Below are 14,839 nucleotides of genomic sequence, written 5' to 3' on the forward strand. Positions count from 1 at the left end.
CATGACCACTCCGGAGACCCACGGAGGGTCCCAGGGCGCCCCGTAGGACCCACCCCGGTGACCCCCGGAGGTGCACGAGCGCCCCACAGGACCCATCCCGGTGATTCCCGGCAGGTGCACGGGCGCCCCAGAGGACCCACCCCGGTGACACCCTGCGGACCCCCGGGCAGCCCGGAGGACCCACCCCGGTGACCCCTGCCTGGCCCCCGGGCGCCCCTGAGGACCCACCCCGGTGACCCCCGGCGGGCCCCAGGGCAGCCCGGAGGACCAACCCTGGTGACCCCCGGCGGGCCCCCGGGCGCCCCTGAGGACCCACCCGGGTGACCACCGGCGGGCCCCCGGGCGCCCCGGAGGACCCGCCCAGATGACCCACAGTGTGCCACTTGGCTCACCGGAGGACCCACCCCGGTGACTCCCGGCGGACCCCTGGTCGCCCCGGAGGATGCATCCCGCTGACCCCCTACGGGCCCCCGGGCGCCCCGGATGACCCACCCAGGAGACCCGCGGCGGGTCCCAGGGCGCCCCGTAGGACCCACCCCGGTGACCCCCGGCAGGTGCACGGGCGCCCCTGAGGACCCAACCCAGTGACCCCCGGCAGGTGCACGGGCGCCCCGGAGGACCCACCCTGGTGACACCCTGCGGACCCCCGGGCACCCCGGAGGACCCACCCCGGTGACCCCTGCCGGGCCCCCGAGTGCCCTGGAGGACCCACCCCGGTGATACCCGGCGGACCCCCGGGGGACCCAGAGGACCCACCCCGGTGATGCCCGGCATACCCTCGGACGCCCCAGAGGACGCACCCTGGTGACCCCCAGCGGGACCCTCTCGCCCCAGAGGACCCACCCCGGTGACGCCCGGCATACCCCCGGACGCCCCAGAGGACCCACCCTGGTGACCCCCAGCGGGAACCTGTCGCCCAGGAGGACCCACACGGGTGAACCCCGGCGGGCCCCTGGGCGCCCTGGAGGACCCACCCCGGTGAACCCCGGCGGGCCTCAGTGCGCCCGAAGGACCCACCCTGGTGAAGCCCAGCATACCCCCGGGCGCCCCGGAGGACCCACCCTGGTGACCGCCAGCGGGCGCTCGGGGGCCCCGGAGGACCCACCCCGGTGACCCCAGGCGGACCTCTAGGCTCCCCGGATGACCCACCCATGTGATACCCGGCGGACCCCCGGGGGGCCCCTGAGGACCCACCCCGGTAACCCACAGCAGGACCCTGTCGCCCCGGAGGACCCACCCCGGTGACCCCCGGCGGCACCAGGGCGCCCCCGAGGACCCACCCCGGTGACCCCCAGCGGGCCTCAGTGCGCCCGAAGAACCTACCCTGGCGACCCCCAGCGGGCCCCCAGGTGCCACGGAGGACCCAGCCCGGTGACCCCCAATAAGCCCCCGGGTGCCCCGGAGGACCCGCCCCGGTGACACCCGGCGGACCCCGGTCGCACTGGAGGACCCACCCAGATGACCCACAGGGGGCCCCTTGGCTCTTCGGAGGACCCACTCTAGTGACTCCCGGAGGAGCCCCGGGTGCCCCGGAGACACACCCCGGTGACCCCCTACGGGCCCCTGGGCGCCGCGACGGACCCACCCCGGTTATACCCGGTGGACCCACGAGGGCCCCGTAGGACCCACCCCGGTGACCCCCGGCGGGCCCCCGGCCACCCCGTAGGACCCACCCCGGTGACCACTGGCGGGCCGCCGGTCGCCCCGGAGGACGCACCCCAGTGACCCCCTACGGGCTCCAGGGCACCCCGGATGACCCACCCTGGTGACCCGCGGTGGGCCCCAGGGCGCCCCGTAGTACCCATGGAGGTGACCCCCAACGGGTCCCCGGGCGCCCCGGAGGACCCACCAAGATGACCCACAGCGGGCCCCTTGGCTCCCCGGAGGACACACCCCGGTGACCCCCGGCGGGCCTCAGTGCGCCTGAAGGACCCACCCTGGTGATTCCCAGCATACCCCCGGGCGCCCCGGAGGACCCACCCTGGTGACCGCCAGCGGGCGCTTGGGCGCCCCGGAGGACCCAAACCGGTGACCCCTGGCCGACCCCTAGGCTCCCCGGAGGACCCACCCATGTGATACCCGGCAGACCCCCGGGGGCCCCTGAGGACCCACCCCGGTAACCCACAGCAGGACCCTGTCGCCTCGGAGGACCCACCCCGGTGACCCCCAGCGGGCCTCAGTGCGCCCCGGAGAACCAACCGCGGTGACCCCCCACGGCCCCCACGCGCCCCGGAGGACCCACCCCGGTGACGCCCGGCATACCCCCTGGCGCCCCGGATGACCCACCCCGGTGACCCCCGGCGGACCCCCGGGCGCCCGGGAGGACACACCCTGGTGACACCCGGCGGACCCCGGTCGCCCCGGAGGACCCACCCAGATGACCCACAGCGGGCCCCTTGGCTCCCCAGGAGAACCCACCCAGGTGACCCCCGGCGGGCACCCGGGCGCCCGGAAGGACCCACCCCGGAGACCCCCAGAAGACCCCCGGGCGCCCGGAAGGACCCACCCCGGTGACCCCCAGCGGACCCCCAGGCGCCCCGGAGGACCCACCACGTTGTCCCCCGGCGGTACCCCAGGCGCTCCGGAGGACCCACCCCGGTTAACCCCTTACGGGACCCAGGTCGCCCTGGAGGACCCTCCCCGGTGATCCCCGGCCGGCCCCCGGGCGCCTCGGAGGTCTCAGCCAGGTGACCCACGATGGGCTCCCAGGCGCCCCGGAGGACCCTCCCCAGTGACCCCCGGCAGGTGCAAGGGCGCCCCGAAGGACCCACCCCGGTTACCCCCGGCAGGTGCACGGGTGCCCCGTAGGATACACCCCAGTGACCCACAGTGGGCTCCCGGGCGCCCCGGAGGACCCACCCCGGTGAGCCGCGGCGGTCCCCAGGGCGCCCCGTATTACCCACCCCGGTGACCCCTAGCAGGTCTACGGGCGCCCCGGAGGACCCACCCAGGTGATGCCCGGCAGACCCCTGGGCGCCCTGGAGGACCCACCCCGGTGACCCCCGGCGGGCCCCCGGGCGCCCCGGAGGACCCACCCCGGTGACCCCTGGCGGGTCCCAGGGCGCTCCGGAGGACCCACCCTGGTGACGCCCAGCATACCCCCGGGCGCCCTAGAGGACCCACCCTTGTGATGCCCAGCGGCCGCACGGGCGCCCCTGAGGACCCACCCCGGTGACCCCAGGCAGTCCCCCGGGCGTCCCGGTGGACCCACCACGGTGAGCCCCAGCGGGCCCCTTGGCGCCCCGGAGGACCCACCCCGGTGACCCCCGGCGGGCCTCAGTGCGCCCGAAGGACCCACGTTGGAGACCGCTAGCGGGCCCCCGGGTGCCACGGAGGACCCACCCCGGTGACCACCGACGAGCCCTCAGGCACCCCGGAGTACCCACGCTGGTAACCCCGACCGGCCCCCGGGCGCCCCGGAGGACCCACCCCAATGACCCCCAGCGGGTGCACTGGCTCCCCAGAGGACCCAGCCCGGTGGCCCCCGGCGGACGTCCGGGCGTCATGGAGGACCCACCCCGGTGACCCCCGACAGGTGCACGGGCGTCCCGGAGGACCAACCCTGGTGACCCCCGGCGGTCCCCGGGCGCGCAGGAGGACCAACCCTGGTGACCCCTGGCGGGTCCCAGGGCGCTCCGGAGGACCCACCCTGGTGACGCCCAGCGGGTGCACTGGCTCCCCAGAGGACCCACCTCGGTGACCCCCGGAGGACCCCCTGGCGCCCTGGAGTACCCACCCCGGTGAGTCCCGATGGGTCCCTGGGCGTCCCGGAGGACCCACCCCAGTGACCCCCGGCGGGCCCCGGGGCGCGCAGGAGGACCCACACCGGTGACCCCTGGCGGGTCCCAGGGCGCCCCGGAGGACCCACCCCAATGACCCCCAGCGGGTGCACTGGCTCCCCAGAGGACCCACCTCGGTGACCCCCGGAGGACCCCCTGGCGCCCTGGAGTACCCACCCCGGTGAGTCCCGATGGGTCCCCGGGCGTCCCGGAGGACCCACCCCAGTGACCCCCGGCGGGCCCCCGGGCGCCCAGGAGGACCCACACCGGTGACCCCTGGCGGGTCCCAGGACGCTCCGGAGGACCCACCCTGGTGACGCCCAGCATACCCCCGGGCGCCCTAGAGGACCCACCCTTGTGATCCCCAGCGGGCGCACGGGCGCCCCTGAGGACCCACCCTGGTGACCCCCGGCGGTCCCCCGGGTGTCCCGGTGGACCCACCCCGGTGAGCCCCGGCGGGCCCCCGGGCATCCCGGTGGACCCGTCCCGGTGAGCCCCGGCGGGCCCCCGGGCGCCCCGGAGGACCCACCCCGGTGACCCCCGGCGGGCCCTCAGGCGCCCCGGAGGACCCACCCCGGTGACCCCCGGCAGGACCCCGGGCGCCCCGGAGGACCCACCCCGGTGACCCCCGGCAGGACCCCGGGCGCCCTGGAGGACCCACCCGGTGACACCCGGCGGGCCACCTGGCGCGCCGGAGGACCCAACCCGGTGACGCCCAGCGGGCCACCTGGCGCGCCGGAGGACCCACCCCGGTGACGCCCGGCATACCCCCGGTCGCCCAGGAGGACCCACCCAGATGACGCACAGCAGGCCCCTTGGCTCCCCGGAGAACCCACCCCGGTGACCCCCGGCGGGCCTCAGTGCGCCCCGGAGGACCCACCCCGGTGACTCCCGGCGGGCCGCCGGTTGCCCCGGAGGACCCACCCGGGTGATCCCCAGCGGGCCCCTGGGCGCATCGGAGGACCCACACCGTGGACCCATGGCGGACCCCTAGGCTCCCCGGGGGACCCACCCTGGTGATACCCGGAGGACCCCTGGAGGCCCTGGAGGACCCACCCCGGTGAGCCTCAGCGCGACCCTGTCGCCCCAGAGGACCCACCCCGTTGACCCCCGGCGGGTCCCCGGGCGCCCTGGAGGACCCACCCTGGTGAACCCCGGCGGTACCCCGGGTCGCCCCGGAGGACCCAGCCCAGTGGCCCCCGGCGAACGTCCGGGCGCCATGGAGGTCCCACCCCGGTGACCCCCGGCAGTTGCACGGGCGCCCCGGAGGACCCACCCTGGTGATACCCTGTGGACCCCCGGGCACCCCGTAGGATCCACCGCGGTGACCCCCAGTGGGCCCCAGGGAGAACCAGAGGACCCACCCCGGTGACCCCCGGCGGGCCCCCAGGCGCCCGGGAGAACCCACCCCGGTGACCCCCGGCCGGTGCACGGACGCCCCGGAGGACCCTCCCCGGTGACCCCCGGCGGGCCCCCTGGTACCCCGGAGGACCCTCCCCGGTGACCCCCGGCGGGCCCCCTGGTACCCCGGAGGACCTACCCCGGTGACCCCCAGCGGGACCCTGTCGCCCAGGAAGACCCACCCCGGTGACCCCCGGCGGGCCTCAGGGCGCCCCGGGGTACCGACCCCAGCGACCACCGGCAGGCCCCCGGGCACCACGGAGGACCTACCGCGGTAACGCCCGACGAGCCTGCAGGCGCCCCGGAGGACCCACCCCGGTGACCCCCGACAGGTCCCTGGGTGCCCCGGAGGACCCACCCCGGTGACACCCCGCGGATCCCCGGTCGCCCCAAAGGACTCACCCAGGTGACCCCCGGCGGGACCCCGGTCGCTCCGTAGGACCCACCCCGGTGACCCCCGGAGGGCCCCCAGGCGCACCGGAGGACCCACCCCAGTGACCCCTGGCAGGTCCCTGGGCGCCCCGGAGGATTCACCCTGGTGATCCCCGGCGGGCCCCCGGTCGTCCCGGAGGACCCACCCCGGTGAACCCCGGCGGTCCCACGGGCGCACCGGAGGACCCACCCCGGTGACCCCCGAAGAGCCCCAGGGGGCCCCGGAGGACCCACCCCGGTGACACCCGCCATACCGCCGGCGCCCCGGAGAACCCACCCCGGTGACCCCCAGCGGGACTCTGTCACCCTGTAGGACCCACCACATTGACCCCCGGAGTGCCCACGGGCGGCCCAGAGGACCCACCCCGGTGACCCCCGGTGGGCGGCCGTTCGCCCCGGAGGACGCACCCCGTTGACCCCCTACGGGCCCCCGGGCGCGCTGGAGGACCCACCCTGGTGACCCCCGGCGGACCCCCGAGCGCGCCGGAGGACCCAACCAGGTGACGCCCGGCAGAGCCCTGGGCGCCCCGTAGGACCCACCCCGGTGACCCCGGGCGGGCCCCCGGGCGCCCCGGAGGACCCACCCTGGTGACCTCCAGCGGGCGCACGGGCGCCCCGGAGGACCCACCCCGGTGACCCCTGGCAGGTCCCCGGGCGCCCCGGAGGATTCACCCCGGTGATCCCCGGCGGGGCCCCGGTCGTCCCGGAGGACCCACCCCGGTGAACCCCCGCGGTCCCACGGGCGCACCGGAGGACCCACCCCGGTGACCCCCGAAGAGCCCCAGGGGGCCCCGGAGGACCCACCCCGGTGACACCCGCCATACCGCCGGCGCCCCGGAGAACCCACCCCGGTGACCCCCAGCGGGACTCTGTCGCCCTGTAGGACCCACCACATTGACCCCCGGAGTGCCCACGGGCGGCCCAGAGGACCCACCCCGGTGACCCCCGGTGGGCGGTCGGTCGCCCCGGAGGACGCACCCCGTTGACCCCCTACGGGCCCCCGGGCGCGCTGGAGGACCCACCCTGGTGACCCCCGGCGGACCCCCGAGCGCGCCGGAGGACCCAACCAGGTGACCCCCGGCAGAGCCCTGGGCGCCCCGTAGGACCCACCCCGGTGTCCCCTGGCGGGCCCCCGGGCGCCCCGGAGGACCCACCCTGGTGACCCCCGGCGGGCGCACGGGCGCCCCGGAGGACCCACCCCGGTGACCCCTGCCGGATCCCCAGGCTCCCCGGAGGACCCACCCCGGTGATACCCGGCGGAATCCCGGGGGCCACGGAGGACCCACCCCGGTGACGCCCGGCAGGCCCCTGGGCTCCCCGGAGGATTCACCCTGGTGGCCCCCGGCGGGTCGCCGGTTGCCCCGGAGGACTCTTCCTGGTTAACCCCCGCGGGCCCCCTGGCGCCCTGGAGGACCCACCCCGGTGACATCTGGTGGACCCCCAGGCTCCCCGGGGGATCCACCCCGGTGACATCTGGTGGACCCCCGGGCGCCCCGGAGGACCCACCCCGGTGACCCCCGGCAGGTCGCCGGTTGCCCCGGAGGACGCACCTCGTTGACCCCCTACGGGCCCCCGGGCGCGCCGGAGGACCCACCCCGGTGACCCCCGTTGGACCCCCGGGCGCCCCGGAGGACCCACCCCGGTGACATCCGGTGGACCACCGGGCGCCCCAGAGAACCTACCCCGGTGACCCCCGGCGTGCCCCTTGGCGCCCCGGAGGACCCACCCTGGTGACCCCCAGCGGGCGTAAGGGCGCCCCGGAGGACCCACCCACGTGATACCCAGCGGACCCCCGGGGTCCCCTGGAGGACGCACCCCGGTGACCCCCTACGGGCCCACGGCCCCTCCGGAGGACCCACCCCGGTGACCCCCGACGAGCCCCCGGGCGCCCCGGAGTACCCAACCCATTGACACCCTACGGACCCCCGGGCGCCCTGGAGGACCCACCCCAGTGACCCCCGGCTGGTGCACGGGCGCCCCGGAGGACCAACCCCGGTGACCCCTGGCAGACCCCCAGGCGCCCCGTAGGACCCACCCCGGTGACCCCCGGCAGGCACCCGGACGCCCCGGAGGACCCTTCCCGGTGACCCCCGGCGGGCCTCAGTGCGCCCGAAGGACCCACCCTGGTGACACCCGGCGGACGCCCGGGCGCCCGGGAGGACACACCCCGGTGACAGCCGGCGGACCCCGGTCACCCCGGAGGACCCACCCAGATGACCCACAGCGGGCTGCTGTCTCCCCGGAGGACCCACCCTGGTGACCCCTGGCGGACTCCCGGTCGCCCCGGAGGACCCACCCGGGTGTCCCCTGGCGTGCCCCTTGGCGCCCCGGAGGACGCACCCCGGTGACCCCCTACGGGCCCCCGGGCGCTCCGGAGGACCGACCCCGGTGACATCCGGTGGACCCCCGGGCGCCCCGGAAGACCCACCCCGGCGACCCCCGGCGTGCCCACGGGCGCCACCGAAGATCCAGCCTGGTGACCCCCAGCGTGCCCACGGGCGCGCCGTAGGGCCCACCCCGGTGACCCCCGGCGGGCCCCTGGGCGCCCCGTAGGACCCACCCCGGTGACCCCCGGCGGGCCCCCGGGCGCCCCGGAGGACGCACCCCGTTGACCCGCTACGGTCCCCAGGGCGCGCCGGAGGACCCACCCCGGTGACCCCTGGCGGACTCCCAGGCGCCCCGAAGGACCTACCACGGTGACCCCCGGCGGACGCCCGGCGCCCTGGAGGACCCTTCCCTGTGACCCCCAGCGGACCCCGGTCGCCCTGAAGGACCCACCCAGATGACCATCAGCGGGCTGCTGTCTCCCCGGAGGACCCACCCTGGTGACCCCCAGCGGACTCCCGGTCGCCCCGGAGGACCCACCCAGGTGCCCCCCGGCGACCCTCTTGGCGCCCCGGAGGACGCACCCCGGTGACCCTCTACGGGCCCCCGGGCGCCCCGGAGGATTCACCCCGGTGACCCCCGGTGGACCCCCGGGTGCCCAGGAGGACCCACCCCGGTGACCCCCCGCGGATCCCCAGGCGCACCGGAGGACCCACCCCGGTGACTCCCAGCGGATCCCTGGGCCCACTGGAGGACCGACCCCGGTGACCCCCCGGTGGGCCTCAGTGCGCCCAAAGGACCCAACCTGGCGACCCCCTGCGGGCCCCCGGGTGCCATGGAGGACCCACCCCGGTGACCCCCGGCGTGCCCACGGGCGCCCCAGAGTACCCACCCCGGTGACCTCCGGTGGGCCGCCGGTCGCCCCATAGGATGCACCCCGGTGACCCCCTACGGGCTCCTGTGCGCGCTGGAGAACCCACCCTGGTAACCCCCGCTGGACCCCCGGGCGCCCTGGAGGACCCACCCCGGTGATACCCGGCGGACCCCCGGGGGCCCCGGAGGACCCACCCCGGGGACCCCCGGCGGGCCCTCGGGCGCCCCGGAGGACCCACCCCGGTGACCCCCAGCGGGTCGCCGGTCGCCCCGGAGGACGGACCCCATTTACCCCCTATGGGCCCCCGGGGGCGCCGGAGGACCCACCCTGGTGACCCCCGGCGGATCCCCGAGCTCGCCGGAGGACCAACCCAGTGACCCCCGGTGGGCCGCCGGGCGCCCCATTGGACCCACCCCGGTGACATCCGGTGGACCACTGGGCGCCCTGGAGGACCCACCCCGGTGACCCCCGGCGTGCCCACGGGCACCCCTGAGGACCCACCCTGGTGACACCCAGCGGGCGCACGGGCGCCCCGGAGGACCCACCCCGGTGATACATGGCAGACCCCCGGGGGCGCAGGAGGATGCACCCCGGTGACCCCCTACGGGCCCACGGCCGCTCCGGAGGACCCACCCCGGTGACCCCCGGTGGACCCCTGGGCGCACCGGAGGACCCACCCCGGTGACCCCCGCCGGCCCTTGGGCGCCCCGGAGGACCCACCCCGGTGACATCCGGTGGACCCCCGGGCGCCCCGGAGGACCCTTCCCGGTGACCCCCGGCGGGCCTCAGTGCGCCCGAAGGATCCACCATGGCGACCCCCAGTGGGCCCCCAGGTGCCATGGAGGACCGACCCCGGTGACCCCCGACGAGCCCCCGGGAGCCCCGGAGTACCCAACCCGGTGACCCTCGATGGGCACCCAGGCTCCCCGGAGGAACCTTCCCGGTGACCCCCTACGGACCCCCGGGCGCGCTGGAGGACCCACCCGAGTGACCCCCCGGCGTGCCCACGGGCGCCCCTGAGGACCTACCCTGGTGACCCCCAGCGGACCCCAAGGCGGCCCGATGACCCACCCCGGTGACCCCTGGTGTGCCCACGGGCGCCCCAGAGGACCCACCCCGGTGACCACTGGAGGGCCCCCGGGCGGCCCAGAGGACCCACCCCGGTGACTCCCGACGGACCCCCGTGCGCCCCAGAGCACAGACACCGGTGACCCCCGATGGGCCCGTGGGCGCCCCGGAGCACCCACCCTGGTGACACCAGGCAGGCCCCTGCGCATCCTGGAGGACCCACGCCAGTGACCCCCAACGGGCCCCCGGGCTCCTCAGAGGACCGACCCCGGTGACACCCGGCCAGCCCCCGGGCGCCCCCGAGTGCCCTTCCCGGTGACCCCCTACGGGCCCCCGGGCGCGCCTTAGGACCCACCCCGGTGACACCCAGCAGGCTGCCAGTCGCCCCGGAGGACGCAACCCGGTGACCCCCTACGGGCCCCCGGGCACCCCGGAGGACCGACCCCGGTGACATCCGGTGGAACCCCGGGCGCCCAGGAAGACCCACCCCGGTGACTCCCGGAGTGCCCATGGGCGCCACGGAAGATCCAGCCCGGTGACCCCCGGCGGGACCCTGTCACCCCAGAGGACGCACCCCGGTGACACCCGGTGGGTCCCCGGACGCCCCGGAGGACCCACCTCGGTGAACCCCCGCAGGCCTCCGGGCGCTGCGGAGGATTCACCCCGGTGACCCCCGGCGGTCCCCCGGGCGCCCTGGAGGGCCCACCCCGGTGACCCCCGACTGGCCCCCGTGCGCCCCGGAGCACCCACCCCGGTGATCCCCAGCGCACCACTGGGCGCCCTGGAGGACCCACCCTGGTTACTTCTGGTGGACCCCCGGGTGCCCTGGAGGACCCACCCCGGTGACCCCCGGCGTGCCCCCGGGCACGCTGGAGGACCCACCCCGGGTGACACCCAGCGAGCGCACGGGCGCCCCGGAGGACCCACCCCGGTGATACATGGCGGACCCCCGGGGGCCCAGGAGGATGCACCCCGGTGACCCCCTACGGGCCCACGGCCGCTCCGGAGGACCCACCCCGGTGACCCCCGGCAGGCCTCAGTGCGCCCTGGTTGACCCACCCCGGTGACCCCCGGAAGGCCCTCGGGCGCCCCGGAGGACCCACCCTGGTGAACCCCGACGGGCGTACGGGCGCCCCGGAGGACCCACCCCGGTGACACAAAGTAGGCGCCTGGGCATCCTGGATGACCCACCCCGGTGACCACCGACGGGCCCCAGGGCGCCTCTGAGGACCGACCCCGGTGACCCCCGGCGGACCCTGGGCGGCCCGGAGGACCTACCCCCTGTGACCGCCGGCGGGCCCCTGGGCGCCCCGGAGGACCCTTCCCGGAGACCCCCGGCGGACCCCCGGGCGCCCCGGAGCACCCACCCCGGTGATCCCCAGCGGGCCACCTGGCGCCCTGGAGGACACACCCCGGTGACCCCCGACAGACCACCGGGCGCCCCAGAGAACCCACCCCGGTGATCCCCAGCGGGCCCCTTGGCGCCCTGGAGAACCCACCCCGGTGACCCCCGACCTGCCCCCGTGCGCCCCAGAGAACCCACCCCGGTGATCCCCAGCGGGCCTCCGGGCGCCCTGGAGGACCCACCCTGGTGACATCTGGTGGACCCCTGGGCTCCCCGGAGGACCCACCCCAGTGACATCTGGTGGAACCCCGGACGCCCTGGAGGACCCACCCCGGTGACCCCCGACGGGCCCACGGGCACCCCAGAGGACCCAACCCGGTGACCCCCGGTGGGCCACCGGTCGCCCCGGAGGAAGCACCCCGGTGACCCCCTACAGGCCCCGGGGCGCGCTGGAGGACCCACCCCGGTGTCCCCCGGCGGGCCCACGGGCGCCCCGGAGGACCCACCCCGGTGACACACTGTAGGCCCCTGGGCATCCTCGAGGACCCACCCCGGTGATACCCGGCGGACCCCCGGGGGCCCCGGAGAACCCACCCCAGTGACCCCCGGCGGGTCCCCGGGCGCCCCGGAGGACCCACCCCGGTGACCCCCGGCGGGCCTCAGTGCGCCCAGAGGACCCACCCTGGTGACCCCCGACGGGCCCGCGAGCGCCCCGGAGGACCCACCCCGGTGACCCCCAGCAGGTGAATGGGCGCCCCGGAGGACCCACCTCGGTGATACCCGGCGGATCCCGGAGGCCCCGGAGGACCCATCCCGGTGACCCCCAGTGGGACCCTGTCGCCCCGGAGGACCCACCCCGGTGATCCCGGCCGGCCCCTGGACGTCCCAGAGTACCCACCCCGGTGACACCCAGCAGGTTCATGGGCGCCCCGGAGGACCCACCCCGGTGATACCCGGCGGACCCCCGGGGGCCCCGGAGGACCCACCCCGGTGACCCCCAGCAGGTGCACGGGCGCCCCAGAGGACCCTCGCCGGTGACGCCTGGCGGACCCCCAGGCGCCCAGGATGACTCACCCCGGTGATACCCGGGGGCCCTGGAGGACCCACCCCGGTGACACCCCTCGGAACCCCGGGCGCCCCGGAGGACCCACCCCGGTGACCCGCGGAGGGCCCCCGGTCGCACGGAGGACCCAGCCTGGTGACCCCCAATGGGTCCCCGGGCGCCCCGGAGGACCCACCCCGGTGGTCCCGGGCGGGCCCGCGGGCGTCCCGGAGGACGCACCCCGGTGACCTCCGATGGGCCCCCGGGCGCTCTGGAGGACCCACCCCAGTGACCCCCGGCGGGCCCCTGGGCAGTCCGTAGGACCCACCCCGGTGACCTGCGGAAGGTGACCCCCGGGCGCACCAGGGGAACGACCCCGGCGACCCCTAGCAGGCCCTAGGGCTCCACGGTGGACCTACCACGGTGACCCCCGACGAGCACCCAGGCGCCGCGGAGGACCCACCCCGGTTACCCCGACGGGTCCCTGGGCACCCCGGAGGACCCACCCCGGTGACACCCGGCGGACCCCCGGTCGCCCCGGAGGACCCACCCCGGTGACCCCCAACGGGCCCCTGTCGCCCCGGAGGACCAACCCCTGTGACCCCCGGCGGGCCCCTGGGCGCCCCGGAGGACCCACCCTGATGACCTCCGGCGGGCCCCTGGGCGTCCCGGTGGATCCACCCCGGTGACACCCCTCGGAACCCCGGGCGCCCCGGAGGACCCAACCCGGTGACCCCCGGAGGGCCCCCAGTTGCCCCGGAGGACCCAACCCGGTGACCCCCGGCAGGTGCACGGGCGCCTCGGAGGACCCACCCAGGTGACCCCCGACGGGCCCCCGGTCGCCCCGGAGGGCCCACCACGGTGACCCCCGGAAGGTGCACGGGCGCCCCGGAGGACCCACCACGGTGACCCCCGGAAGGTGCACGGGCGCCCTCGAGGACCCACCCCAGTGACCAATATCGGGCCCCCGGCGCCCCCGAGGACCCACCCCGGTGAAACCCGGCGGACCCCCGGTCGCCCCAAAGGACCCACCCAGTTGACCCCCGGTAGGTGCACGGGCGCCCAGGAGGACCCACCCCGGTGACCCACAGCGGGTCCACGGGCACCCCGGAGGACCCACCCCGGTGACCCCCGGCGGGCCCCAGGGCACCCCGGAGGACCGACCCCGGTGACCCTGGCAAGTGCACGGGCGCCCCGGAGGACCCACCCCGGTGACCGCCGGCGGGCTTCCGGGCACCCTGGAGGACCCACCCCGGTGACCCCCAGCAGGTGCACAGGCGCTCCGGAAGACCCACCCCGGTGACGCCCGTCATACCCCCTGGCGCCCCGGAGGACCCACCCCGGTGACCCCCGGCGGATCCCCGGGCGCCCCGGAGGACCCAACCAGGTGAACCCTGGCGGACCCCCGAGCGCCCCGTAAGGCCCAGCCTGGTGACCCCTGGCAGGCCTCCTGACAGCCTGGAGGACCCACCCCGGTGACCCCCGGCCGGTGCACTGATGCCCCGGAGGACCCACCCCGGTGACCCACAGCGGGCCCACGTGCGCCCCGGAGGAACGACCGCGATGTCCCCCAGCGGTCCCACAGTCGCCCCGGAGGACCCACCCCGGTGTCCCGCGGAGGGTCCCCGGTTGCCCCGGAGGACCCACGCTGGTGACCCACGGCAGGCTCCAGGGCGGCCCAGAGGACCACCCCGGTGTCCCCCGGTGGTCCCGTGGGCGCCCCGGATGACCCACCCCGTTGACCCCCGGCGGACCCCTGGCGCCACGGAGGACCCACCCCGGTGACCCCTGCTGCGCCCCCGGTCTCCCTGAAGGACCCACCAAGGTGACCCCGGGCAGGTGCACAGGCACCCCGGAGGACCCACCCCGGTGACCCACAGCGTGTCCACGGGCGCCCCAGAGGACAGACCACGGTGACCCCCGTCAGGTACTCGGGCACCCCGGAGGACCCACCCCGGTGACCCCCGGAGGGCCCCGGTCGCCCCGGAGGACACATCCCGGTGACGCCCGGCAGGTGCACGGGCGCCCCGGAGGACCCATCCCGGTGACCCCCAACGGGTCCCTGGTCGCCCCGGAGGACCCACCCCGGTGACCCCTGGCCAGTGCACGGCCACCCCGGAGGACCTACCCCGGTGACCCCTGGCGGACCCCCAGGTGCCCCAGAGGACCCACCCCGGTGACCCCCAGCGGGCCCCGGGGCGCCCCGGAGGACACACCCCAGTGACACCCAGCGGACCCCCGGGCTCCCCGGAGGACCCACCCCGGTGACCCCCAGCAGGCCCACGGGCGCCCCGGAGGACCCATCCCGTTGACCCCCGGCAGGCCGCTGGGCGCCCCGGAGCACCCACCCCGGTGAGCCCCGACGGGCCCCCGGGCGCCTCAGAGGACCGACCCTGATGACCCCCAGCAGGTGCACGGGCGCCCCGGAGGAACCACCCCGGTGACGCCCGGCAGGTGCACGGGCAGCCCAGAGGACCCACCCCAGTGACCCCAGGCGGGCGTCAGGGCGCCAAGAGGACCCACACCGGATATACCCGGTGGGCCCCCGGGTGCCACGGAGGACCCACCCCGGT

Source organism: Cygnus olor, chromosome 9, assembly GCF_009769625.2.
Source record: "Cygnus olor isolate bCygOlo1 chromosome 9, bCygOlo1.pri.v2, whole genome shotgun sequence".
Classification (NCBI taxonomy): Eukaryota; Metazoa; Chordata; class Aves; order Anseriformes; family Anatidae; genus Cygnus; species Cygnus olor.